The following is a 14,165-nucleotide window of genomic DNA, read 5'->3' on the forward strand; positions in this document are numbered from 1 at the left end:
TGAGTTTTCTCCATATAGTCATTATATTTTAACATAATGTCTTAAAATAAATTCTTACCCTTATCTAAGGTAACTGGTTCATTACCATTTGTTGCCCCTCACTGGTCTTGATATTTTTCTGAGAAACTCTCCCATTAAAAAAAACCAACAAAACTTCAAATCCCACAGATTGGATGTACTAGTCTTATATAATTTGCTTTGCTCTCTTCATAATGTTTCTTTTTTCCCTTTAGTTTTGGATTTATTTTCTCTAATTTTGTTTATTTCACTAGTTGACCTTTAACTTATTTTGTCTACTTGCTTCCTTGACTTTATTTCTTAACAAATAAAAAAATAAAATATGGCGTGACCCCACATGGAGTTGTGTAACTGAATGACGAGCTGGCGAAAAACTTAGCAACAGTAAGTTTTAAGCACACAATGACCAAAGAGTCATTCAAAATCCAATGTGCACTGAAGCTGAGGCATTTCTGGCAGCGCTCACATGCGTTCCATTCATGACTTTCCTGCAGCCTTTGTGTTGAGCACATATGTGCTCCTCTGAGTCACGACAACACCTATCATTAGTCAAGAGATCTGTCCCAAACTTTAAGCTTTACATTTAACTTGTTAATTTTCATTTCCACCTGTAGTTCCCATCACCTGTGGTTGTCACGTCAACTCTGACACACACACACAGTGCTTCTTAAACTTTTCCCACTTTCTACCTGCTCTTACCTCTGAAATTTTTGCTCGGCCCTGGATATATAGGGTTAAAAAATAAGAAATGAAACACCACTTATAATGAAGTAATGATTTTGATAGTATTGCAAAGCACAAATTCTACCTGGTGATATATATATTTTTAATTTAATAAATCTTTTTATTGGGGCTCATACAAACTCTTATCACAATCCATACATACATCAATTGAGTAAAGCACCCTTATACATTCGTTGCCCTCGTCATTCTCAAAATTTGCCTTCCACTTGGGTTCCTGGAATCAGCTCATTTTCCTTTTGTTCCCTCCCCCTCCCTTCCTGCTCCCCCCTTTCCCCTTAATAGTTTATAAATTATTATTTTTATCTTATCCTGGTGATATTTTTTAATTCATGGAGAGTGTTCAGAACCAATGCTGCGGTTACACCGTGCTATGCAACACAGGCAGACACTGCTAGAATCACTTCAGATTCATGATTTTGAAGTACTTTTTGGTGGTTGCGGGTTCAGAAACCTTTTACTGTTGCCAAATTTTCTGCCACCCTCACCTTCAGGTAACTCAATTTCAAATGGGGTCGGGAACCAGTTTAAGAAGCCCCGTAGAGAAGCAAAATCAGTGAAACTTATGTGTGTATACATAGATATTTATGTCAATAAAGTAGTTCACACAATTGTATACATTGGTTAAGTGCAGTGTGGTTCAAGTCTATGGGGCAGATGTTAAGCTAGAGGCTTCTCCTGACTCATTTAGCTGTAGAAGCGAACAATCTAGGAAGCAAGAAAATGAAGCACAGAGATCACAGGCTGGAGGATGCACTGTCACATGAATTCAAACCTTCAGTCTGTGGATGGCTCCCGAGGTCACAGGCAAAATGGAAAGTTGTTGGCCAAGTCCAATGAACCAGAGGCTGTTGAACCAGATGCATGATGCTGACCCAGCAAAAGTGACAAGCCTTTCCATAGGCAGTTTAAATGGCAGTAGACCATCCCTTGAAGGAGACTTTCAATTGCATCAGGGCTGTGGCCTGATCTAGGGGGTCACACTTCACCAGAACTGCTGGCTCTTCCAGAGAGTTGCTTACATTATGCCAGATCACATTCTAGACTTTATTATATTACGTTAGATGCCATCACAGGGGATTGCTGTCAAACTACTGAGAACTCTAGAGCAGCCAAGTTGACTCTTTCAAATGTATTAGCAAGGAAATCCTATCAGAGATGCTAACGAAAGCATTGTTTACAGCGGTCATGAACTGGACAGGAAGATTGCCCATCATAGCAGTCTCACTGCACGTTTATGGAAATACATTAAACATATTTGTTAGCACTGTTTAATGCTAGTATACTACATACAAGTAATAGTTATTGGTGAATACATTGTCTTAGTAATGTTTACATGGAGAACACATTAATACTTATACATTAAATGCATTTAGTGGGAACTTCCACAAATAGTATTAATCCTTTCTATACTTCAAAATTGCTTGGATATTTAAAGATCAGAAAAGCTGGTTGCTTGAACTCACCCAGCAGTTTTGTGGGAGAAAGTCCTAGTAGTCTGCTTCCCTAACAAATACAACCTAGGAGACCTTGTGTCAAAATCAACTGGATCTTGATGAGCTCAGTGTTTTTGGCTTTATGGAGGACTGCTTCCATAATTCTGTGTCCCATGAGGATGCTATTAAGTCAGAATGGAATGGACAGTGCCCAACAACAATGATGAAAGTGACATTATGAAGTCAGCGATATCTATTTGGAAAAAATAAACATGCATAAATATAAATTTAGCAAATAAATACAAATAAAACGTACAACTGCACCAACTATTAAGAAAAAAGTAACTGTATAATGATGGTACTGTTTTGGAGGGAAAGTGGCATTTAGAAGGATTTGTGGAATTAAAAAAAATTTGGTGATTCAGTACATGTAAATTCTTTTATGTCAGGAAAATTTCTAAAATTTTTACATTCCTGGGTTACTAATTTCCATGCACGTGTCATGATTTCCCATAGTTTCTTTTCTAGTGGGTGCTTTGGCCACTTTTTGTTCCTGTTATCCCTGACTCTGGCCTTGGTTCTGTTTCTTGACCTGTCATCATTTGTTTCTCTAAATTATATTAAATCCAAATGATGATTGCAAAGTACAAAAATATTTCAGCCATTGGATCTTTAAATGGGTGTAGGAAAAGCCTGCAAAGGCGGCTCTGAAAAGATAAACCCCACCCAGTGCTTTGGAATACTCAGGACATTTGCCTTGGAAGAAGAAAATTGCCTAGAGGGCTGTTGACAGACTGAAGGAGAAAATAGGAACCCTTTGGCTTTTAAAATTTTGAATTGGTGGTTTGTGCCCAAAGTTGGAAAAATCTGGAGCCAAGGAACTCTCCTCTCTAGGACTGAACATTAAAGGAGAACCTGCAGGCAGCCTGAAATGCTTGCTAGGTGACTGCCTGGATCCACTTGTTGAGTGGAAGTGGGAGAGATGCAGCAATAAAGAGACAGGTTGAATCTGTTCACTGACACCCGTGGACCTGATTCACAGGGACCAGAGAAGACGAGAGTGGGTTGGCTGGTCTGAAGTCCATGATTTAGTTCAAGGTGTTGGATTGGGGAAGGGAACGTTAGCTCACCTTGGGCGGGCACACGGAAGAATTACAAGCAGTTGAGATGCAAAAGCAGCAAAAGGAGTTTATTTTCCTAGCTAGAGCTAGGGATTCCCTCCTTCCACTGCCCAGCACAGCGGGAACCCAGCATCCAAAAGGAAATCAGCCCCAAGTTCTTTGTTCCCTGGGCATTTATGGGGCCAGGGACCAGGAGCAGCCCAGTGTTGCTGTTCTTTACATTTATTCATTTATTGGAGAAACCTTCTGGCATCAGCATTGTCCAGTGGTGGTTGGCAAGCAGTTTCGCGCATATTTTCTTGACTGGTCAATTGGGGGGGGGGGGGAGTTGGGTTGGTCACTGTACCCTACTGGTCAGTCTGGGACAGATGATGCCTTCTCTGACTGAATTACCTCAGTGTCCAAGAGTCTGAAATTAGAGCTTAAGCCTACTCCAGACTTTGGTTTTATATAGCTTGCCATGGTGCTGGTGCTGGCAGTTGTAAACCAGGACCCCACAGCATGAAGTGGCTGGTTTACAAATTTTCATAGGTGGGAGAATGTTTTCATAGGATTTTGGTGTAGGTGTTCACTTAACTGCAATTGTTAGGCATAGAATATTGTTTTTTTCACTTATGGAATATTATGTTTAAATCAGGTTGGCACACATTGAATAGTATGCATTTTAATTTTATCCTGTTATGATATGACTTTATGTATGGCTAAAAAGTTGTGTAAAGATGTCAAGTTGACAAGGGGTAGTCTGTGTTAGTTACACAATTTCATGTCAACTTGATAAAAGAATGAAGGGGTGGAATCTAGCCTGTCAATCAGGTCACAGCCTGGTGATTCCTCCTTCTAGGCATGGCCATCTCATTTTTTTTGTAATCATTTTATTGGGGGCTCATACAACTCTTATCACACTCCATACATGCATCAATTGTGTAAAGCACATTTGTACATTCGTTACCATCATCATTCTCAAAACATTTGCTCTCCACTTAAGCCCCTGACATCAGCTTCCCATTTTTCCCCTCCCTACCCCGCCTCCCTCATGAACCCTTGATAATTTATATTTTGTCATATTTTTACACTGTCCGACGTCTCCCTTCTCCCACTTTTCTGTTGTCCGCCCCCCAGGGAGAAGGTTATATTTAGATGCCTGTAATCGGTTCCCCCTTTCTACCGCACCCTCCCTCCACCCTCCTAGTATTGCCACTTTCACTACTGGTCCTGAAGGAGTCATCTGTCCTGGATTCCCTGTTTCCAGTTCCTATCTGTACCAGTGTACATCCTCTGGTCTAGCCAGATTTGTAAGGTAGAATTGGGATCATGATAGTTGGGGGGCGGGGGGGAGGAAGCATTTAAGAACTAGAGGAAAATTATGTTTCATCGTTGCTACCCTGCACCCTGACTGGTTCATCTCCTCCCCACAACCCTTCAGTAAGGGGTGTCTGGTTGGCTACCAATGGGCCTCGAGTCTCCACTCTACACTCACCCACATTTTCAATGATATGCTTTTTGTTCCAAGGGCATGGCTATCTTATGAGGTTTCTGGGATTTCTTTTCCTCCCTGGAGGCAGGAAAGTCTTTTTCTGGACTCTTTCTCTCTGTCAACACTTTCCGGTTGACAAGCCATGTTGGAGCCACGGTGATGGCAGCCAGAGCCCTGGAGATGTGTCCACTGCCATTGGATCCATAAAACTTTCCATGCACTGGCCTGTGATTTTCTTGCATTTGGCATCATTGCATGTGCTGCATGAATCTGAAGATGAATTCATGGGCTTATATCGGACATATGGGCTAATATTGAACTATGGACTTGATCAGAACTGGGCTGGGGTATTTTACTGATGCATAATTACTTCTTGATATAAAATTCTCTCTTGCAATGAATTTGTTTCTCTGGTCTACCTGGACTAATACAACAACAGTTCAGGAATTTGAATCAAGGTCTTTTTGCTAGGGCATGGGGATCTATCTAGGCAGTAAGGCTTTAAGGGACAGAAGCAACTAGGGGATGGAGAAGTGGGGGAAGGATATAGCTTTATAGCTCATTCCCCAGTTTTCCTCAAGAGTGCAGTCCCCTTAACCATTGGGTCTTGTAGGTCATGTGACATCCTCACAATTGTTACATTGGAGCCCATTATTGCAGCCACTATGTCAATCCGTCTGCTTGATAGATTTCCTTTTTTTCACTGACCCTCCACTTTACAAAATATGTCCTTTTCTAAGGACTAGTCTCTCTTGATATGTCCAAAGTACATGAGATGGTCTTGCCATTTTTGCTTCTGAAGATCATTTTGGCTTTACTTATTCTAAGACAGATTTGTTCTTATGGAAGTTCATGGTATTTTCAATATTCTTCACCAACACCATCATTCAAATGCATCAATTCTTCAGCCTTCCTTATTGTCTAACTTTCATATACATATGAGATGATTGGAAATACTATGGCTTGGGTCAGCTGCACCTTACTCTTCAAAGGGACAACCTTGCTCTTCAACACTTTCAAGAGGCCTTGTGCAGCAGATTTGCCCAATGTAACATGTCGTTTGAATTCTTGACCACTGCTATGAGTGTTGTGCATCTAAATAAAATGAAATCCTTAACTTCAGTTCTTTTTCTATATCATGTTATCACCTATTACTCCAAATCCAAACCAACTCATTGCTATTACGTCAATGTTGACTCTATAGGTCACTGTGGGACTCTGTGGCGACCCTTACAGGACAGGGTAGAACTGCCTCTGGATTTCTTAGACGATCACTGTTTATGGAAGTAAAAAGTCCTGAATTTCTCCCAAGGAGTGGCTCTGATGGGTTCAAACTGCTGACCTTGTCTTGTGGTCATCAACCAAATGTGTCACAATGATGCCACCAGAGCTCCTCTCCAGTTGTGAGGATTTGGGTTTTCTTTCCATTGAGCTGTAATTCATAATGAAGGCTGCATTTTCATCAGCAGTGCTCCAAGTCTTCCTCACTTTCAGTAAGCCAGGTGGCTTACTCAGGTTGTTAATGAGCCTTCTTCCAATTCAGATGCCACACTCTTCTTCATATAGTCCAGCTTCTCACACATTTGCTCAGAATATGCTATCAGCTGCTTCCAGCCATTGCCCAGCTGACATTAGCAGTGATACCCCTCTGGCACATACTCTTAAAAGTTAGCTTGAATTTCTGGTGATTCCTTTTCAGGGGATTAGTGAAATATCTGCTGATGGGGGGAGAAGCAAGCAGCGGGGATTGCTGGATGTATCTGTCTGCGTTTATGAGCCAACCCATATGCTAGAAGCGAAGAAGCATACTTTTTTGGCACAAATTCTGAGTATGTTAAAAACATTTTGACCAGGATGAGTGAAACTGTTCACTTTCACTTCTTGGGAACTCATTCCAATAGAAAGCAAGCTCCGTGCGGAGTAGGAACTTTGTTTTGTTTAATGCTGGGTCACCAGCCCTCACAACGATGCTTGATACGGAGTAGGGCCCCATTTGAGTGGATACTGTTTGTCAGAATCCTGGGCAGGGGCATGAACTCATACTTGCCTCAAATAGGAACTGTTCTGAGTTCCAAATATGAATTTTAGTGTTCACTTTTGACTAGTATTACCCCTTCCTTTTCTGGACTAGCAGCAATAATTTGGGGGCCTCTTCAGGTGAGAAAGACAAAGCTTTCTACTCCTGTAGAGTTAACAATCTGAAACCTACTGGGGCAATTCTACCTTGCCCTATAGGGTCACTGTAAGTCATAGATGACTTGATGGCAATGAGTTATTTTTTTGGTTTAGGTTTCTTAAAATTTGTTAAAAAGCTTTACTAACATGTTCTTGCTCTAATTTGTTCTCAACCAAACTAGATTTTAAACTTGTACTCTATAGTACCTTAGTATATGGCTTCATATGCTGTCTCCAAAGAGTTTACATGTATTTTTCTTGTTTTCACATATCAGAAACACAGCATAAGCCTTAGTCACTTTAATGGGTACCAAACATTTGAGAAAAGTTGCATTATTCAAAAATTCATCTCTTTAAAAAAAATCTGAATTCACTAGGGAATTAATAATTTAGCTTTAACCATGTGTTATCAACATCATTGTTAATCCGTTCCTATCTTCTTTTCCTGAGATTTCCATGTTGATTGAATTTTTGCTTGTCCGAGTTATTTGTAATTTTTTAAGTGGAAAGAGCATAAAATCCTATGCTCTTTATTGGAAACCATCCTTTGCTTGAATAACTATTTGACAACCTGGTAGGATATAACTTCACTGATTTCTATCATTCAGTGTTGCAGGGGAGTCTGATGTTGGTTCTGTTTTCCCTTTCAAATTGTAGGTATCTGGCATCTATATATTTTTCCTGTCTTTGTGATTCCCCAAATTTTCTTAATGAGATTGTGCCTAACCAAATACTTCTTGTATTTCACCTTACTGTTTTATTCCATATATTTGGCTGCTAGGTTAAGTGTGATTGTACCTAATATTCTTGTTGTCCATGTTTTCCACCAAGTGTTGGAACTATTTATATATTAATTTTAAGATAGTGTTGAAATGTCTGTGATCTCATATCTTAGAAAATTTGTTATTTTTGGAGTGCTGCCTTCCCACGGTTTAACCTCTACTTCCTCTCCTCCTGATATGTTTGGATATTGGCTCCTCTTTGATGGTATAAGGTATAGATCCTGGAATTAAACCATGTGCATTTAAATGCCATTGCTTTCTAGGAAGTTATACTCCTCAACCGTAATAATACTGGCAAGGAAGTCATATGCTTTTCATTATCTTCCCAGAATTTGAATTTTTATGGTAAAACATGAGACTTTAAAGACATCTCTGCTTATAACTGGTCACACTACATTGTGTCACTCTTTTCAAATAGGGTTAGCTCTGTTGGTAAAACTTGAAACATCTGGTCATAGAAAGAACCCAGGATTGTATCAGGAAACCTGAGCACTGGCGTTAGCTGTGTGGCCGTGAGCAGCAGCGCCCATGTCCTAGGGCTCTTTGGCAAAAAGGATGCTTTCAAAGGCCTATTGCAGGTTGAAACTTAATTTGAACATTTTAAAAGAACAAATTAACTTCCCTTGCCAGTGTTGGTGCAAATGACTGATTTTTCAATTGCCTACTAGCTAAAGAGAAAAATCAAACTACTATTTAAATAAGATCTGAGGTGATTTCAAAATTATGATGTCATGAGAATTTATCTATCTATCTATGTATCTATGTATCTATGTATCTATGTATCTATCTATCTATCTATGGAAGTCTTATTTATCTTACTTGATGGTGTTAGTTGCTATCAATTCCTGTTCATGTTGACCCCATCTGCTTATACATAAATGCTTACTCAACTTCTAGAAATTTGAACAGAGCTACAGACTTGGGAATAGACCTTGAAGTGTAGTTACAAGAGTTAGAATTCTCAATGGTTCTCCGGTTTGACCCACTAGCGTGAAAACATTTAGTGATTTACTTTTCTTTTTGTACAATAAAGAGCTTTATATATAAGAGCAATTGAATATTGAGAAAACATAGTGATTTACTTTAAGAGAAATAGTGTAGCATTGTAGAAACTATTCCCTTTGATATGGAAAATGTTAATCATGATCACATGATTAAAAACTGTAGAAAGCATTATTTACATGCACAACTCTTCTTAATATGACTGAAATATTGAATTGTATATATGAATAATATGCCAATAAAACTATTTTAAAAGTACTATTTATAAAAATATTAGGGCTAAATTTTCAGAGTATTTTTCTTTAATGTGTTCTAAAATATTAAGGTGGCCAAGAAAGTCTTTTAGGGAAGATCTTCTGTCTTTGCCTTTCACTCAACAAATGCTTCCTACTATTGAGTAGAATTGTGTAGATACACTTCTGCCCTCCCTGAGAGCCACTAATATAAGATCTCCCTGAGATCTAATAAAATAATCTGTAACAAATGTTCAGAAAAATATGAAATTATTTTCAGTAGGCTAGACCAGAGAACGGAAAAGGCTCTGTGTAGAAGGCTCTCAGCCTCTCTCTGCAGATCAGGGCTAGAAGCTGGGCAGAGTTTTGGCATGCGGAATTCATTGGGAACAGGAATGACAAAGGAGAAGCAGCAAACATTATCAGAGGAATAGAGGAAAGGATGTCTAAAGGCAAACTGATGCACACATACAGGACTATTAAAAGGATCAGCAACTCACTATGAAAATGATAGAATGAGGAAGAGATGGCAATTTGTGGACTTTAGGAGTGAAAGGGTATTTTCAACAACCTTAGAATCACCGACTAATATGAAATTGAAGCTCCCTCAATATGACTAGCATTTAAGAATGCATATGTAAATATATAAAATATGCATGTAAAAATAAAATAGTAAGTAGCACTTTGCCACTGGAAAAGGTTATGATGCAGCTTAGAGCACTAGGGAGAGTTTAACTCATCTGCCTTGTCTTTAAAAAAAGACCTCAAGATGCTTTTGTTTATTGAAGTACATTAAAATGTATGGTGGCTAGAGTTCCAGTTCATACATGCATGGGCTTATTCCAAAACAGGTTTCTGTGGTCAGCCAATGGTTGCAGACAACTTCTCTCAGTAATGCCTGTCTTAATCTTGTTAAGGTGCCTTAATACAAACAAACACAACACAACAAAGGTCTAATCCTAACAGTGGTTTCACTGGAGGGAGGGGGTCCTACTGGGCTAGTTAAACTCAAGGTAGAGAGGTCACTTGAGGTGTTTACTGAGACAGTTTATTAGGATTCCCACACAGGATGATCATGGGGACTTAATAGAAAGTAGTTTCCAGAAAATTGAAAACTACATCGATGAGACAACAGTCAGGAAATTTACACCAAAGGTTTCCCCTGTCTCTATACACCCCTTCACAAGCAAGGACTGTCCTATGAGAACTTCCTTTGAGAGTCTCAACCCATCAACGCTATGCCTTGATCTTGGCCCTTTGGACTTTTGTTCCTAAAACTCCAAGAACATTTAAAAGGGACATGATTTGGGTCCTCCAAAGATGCCCAAACTGCTATTTTACATCCTGTCAACCAAAGAGCATAGAATTCTTCAGGGAAGGGATACATTACTTTCAGAAGTATTATTTCCACCAAGATGGAGGAAATTTTGATATTTTAAAATAAATGTTCCTATGACTTTGTGTAGCAAAATGTTTCGACTTACCTTCATATTTGTTACAGCCACTGATCATCATCAGGCCTGGAATAAGAAACCCTGACATACCCTAAATTCTACGGGTATGATTTAAGTTATTGACCTATTTACACAACGAACATTCCTAGAACATGAAAATCTAGTTACAGGAATTTGCTTATGAAATGCTATTCAGCCATCAATTCTGTCCACACAGCAGCACACTATCCTGTGATCCAAGGCTTGTAAATATAATCTAAATCTAAAAGATGGAGCAGTATCAGCATTTCAATTCTGAGCATCTGGTTTTCAGAAGGCTATGGATGACAGTGGAAGCCCAGAATCCATTTGCAGGGACCACGTATGGGTTCAGCCTCCAGTGACTCCACTCTGCCTGAGCTCTACAAAATTTTGATTGTAGCAGTTAGGTCAAAATGTAGTATTTTATCATTTGGCCTCCTTTTGACCCATTTTAAAGCTGTTTCTGTTTTTGTTTTTAAAGTGAAGGGGATCTACATGTGGATCAAAGCCCTGGAGAAGCTCCTCTGACCATGGACCAAGGATGTGCACAGCTTACCACGCAGAATGAATTGGGAAGTGGATTTTTTCAGATGCAGTTAAGTTAAACATTAGTTAGCACCTTATCATTTGATCTTATGATCTTGTTTTACTTTTTAATATTTTTGCTTTCTTTTCTATTGTAGTTTTTTTTCCTTTCTGTATATGAAATCCAGGATAGATGGGAAAAAATGAGGAGCTGATGCCAGGGGCTTAAGAGGAGAGCAGAGGTTTTGAGAATGATGAGGGTAGCGAATGTACAAATGTGCTTTGTAAATTGATGTATGTATGGATTCTGATAGCAGTTGTGTGAGCTCCCAATAAAATGATTAAAAAAAAGAAATCCAGGATAGATAAATTTATAGGCAGTAACTAGATTTATGGTTCCTTGGGGAGGTTTGGGGGGGGGGATGGGGATCAAATACTCATGAGTAAAATGAAGAAAATGTTCTAAAAAGAATGGTACAAGTCTTGTGGATGTGTGAACTGTATACCAAATAAACTGTTAAAATGCTCCTAACAAGTGAGGATGACAAGGTCTCATCCCCTAGACTTGTCTCCAGTCTCTGAAAAAGCACACCAGACTTGGTACGAGGGGTACCTGAGACACCAAACAGAATGCTCTGCTGGGTGGCGCTTTCAAGTATGCACCTTTCCCCACGCGGTGAGCATCTATGAACTCAGCACACCCGGTGGTGTCGCCTGGGAAGGTTCTCTCTGGTCACAGTGAATTTTTCCTTAAAAAGTTTTACTAGAACTTCATTTTTCGTAATGGGTGGTTTAAGACTACAGCATGGGGATGTGAAATTTTGTTCCCTGCTCAGGAAAAATGCCACAGAAACTGCTGTGATGTAGAACATAGCTTACAAGGGCAAGGCTACCAGAAAAATTTAAGAGCACAAGTGGTTTTCTTGTTTCAAAAATAGGTAAAACGTTGATTGATGAAAAACCTCATTCAGGATGTCAACTTCCTGAACAGATAAAAAATGTCTACTTGGTTGGAAAGGGGGACCCAATTACAAGCATCTACATGTGACCTCCTCCCTGGGGGACAGACAACAGAAAAGTAAGTGAAGGGAGACATCAAACAGGGAAAGATATGACAAAATAATTGATAAATTATCAAGGATTCATGAGGGAGAGGGGAGTGGAGAAGGAGGGGAAAAATGAGGAGTGGATGCCAGGGGCTTAAGTGAAGAGCACATATTTTGAGAATGATGAGGGCAATGAATGTACAACTTTAAACAATTGATGTATATATGGATTGTGATGAGTTGTATTAGCCCCTACTAAAACGATTTAAAAAATGACTTGCAGTGCACTTGGAGTTCATTTTATCAGGTCAGTTTGTTAATCAAGCTTTCTCTTTAGAGGTTCTGAAAAGATAGTGTAACAGTGTGTGACAAAAAAGGCCTGATTTGTGACAGATAGGGGACTGGTTTTGCCACCAGGACAATGCACGTGCTCACTCAGCCATTTCAATGTGCCAGTTTTAGGCAAAAACCAGCATGCCTCTCGCCTCACATTAGACTCACCTGACTGCTCCATGTGACTTCTTGTTTCCTTGAAGAGGGACATGAAAGGATGACAATTTGATGACATAGAAGAGGTGAAGAAGAAAACAAAGGGAGGTCAGCTATCTAAACAGATAGTTTGAAAAATGTTTGCAAGAATGAAATCGCAGATTTGACAAATGTATTAAATTACATTGTACTCTGAAGGTTATAACGTTATTTTGTAAAAAAATTAAAATACATAGCGTTAAAAAAATTCCTTTTTTTTTTTTGGCAGGGGGAGCACCTTTTCGTAGTAGAGAGTCAGTGAAAAAGAGAAATGCCCTCCACCACATGGATTGACGTAGTGGTTCCAACAAAGGGCCACAATTGTGAGGATGGTGAACTGAGCCATGTTTCATTCTGCTGTATATAAGGCTAATATGAGTCAGACATGACAGATCTTAATGATCACCATCACCATCTACTCTGGCAACACACTTTGAAAGAGTCCATTAAAAAACACAAAAAGCTTGCTAATGAAAAACAATAAACCAGAAGACAATGCTTTCCAATCATTCTAATATCTTAAGACAGGAAACTTTCAAGCCTTATTACACCTCCTACTCGTATCCTCAAAATAAAAAAAGAGGGCCTTAATTGCTTTTTTTTTCTTCCAAAAGAGATTCAATTTATAAAGTCGCCACTGCACAGTTATAATGTTAGTCTACATTTAAGCTTGCACTTATTGAGTAAAAGCGAGGTTTACCTGCGTACATTTTTCAGGGAAAACTTATTAGGGGGTACCTATTTTCATCTGTAGTCATGGCAGACAAAATTGGTACAGAAAATTCCTTAATGGACACAGTCTCCATTATACACTGCCCACCCCACCCTACCCTATTGAATTTCTAAAGCCGTCGGGATCTGGGGGGTCGGGTCTCTGACTGAGAGTGCAGTATCAGAGAGAAGAGTGCCTCCCCTCCCTTTCAGGTGTAAAGCTGGGTCCTATAACTCATGATAACGGAACCAAAGCAAGAATCAAAATCTTCAGTACAGAAATCTTAGTGGTCCGTACAGAAGAGAGCTCCACAAGGATGGCTTAACGCAGTACTTTGGCTTTCCTCGTTACCATGGTACTGCCATTTTTACTCTGATACTTGATTAGAAACAATTTTTCTCCTTTCTATGGGACTGACTTCTTTATAGAGCACTCCCAGGATTTAGCACAAACCCATGACCTTTGGCTTGAGTGCCTGATGAATAACTGCTCCACTAATGATGACAGAGAAGTCAAGTTCTCCACAGCCAGACTACACGTTTCCTCTCCTTAATAAACCATCACTTTGAACAGTGACACTACATAAAAGTTTCTTGGCCCAATTAGTCTATGATACAATAAGCCCAACGAGGTTTCTGATTACTTTTCTAAGAAGAGGGGATGAAACATGGGGAACGGTGGGTACCAGCATAAAAAGCATCAGGCTGGTGCAGGACTAGGCAGTGTTTGTTCTGCGGTCATAGGGTCCCTGTGAGTCAGAACTGACTTGACAGTCCCTAACAACATACTCTTAGGCCCCGTACAAAGCATTGTTCTCCTGTAAACAGTTATTGAAATACTTTAAAATGCAAGCAATTAAATAAAAATGTTAGACTAAAAATTAAATACCGAAACATG

The sequence above is a fragment of the Tenrec ecaudatus genome, chromosome 5, assembly GCF_050624435.1.
Source record: "Tenrec ecaudatus isolate mTenEca1 chromosome 5, mTenEca1.hap1, whole genome shotgun sequence".
In the NCBI taxonomy this organism is placed as follows: Eukaryota; Metazoa; Chordata; class Mammalia; order Afrosoricida; family Tenrecidae; genus Tenrec; species Tenrec ecaudatus.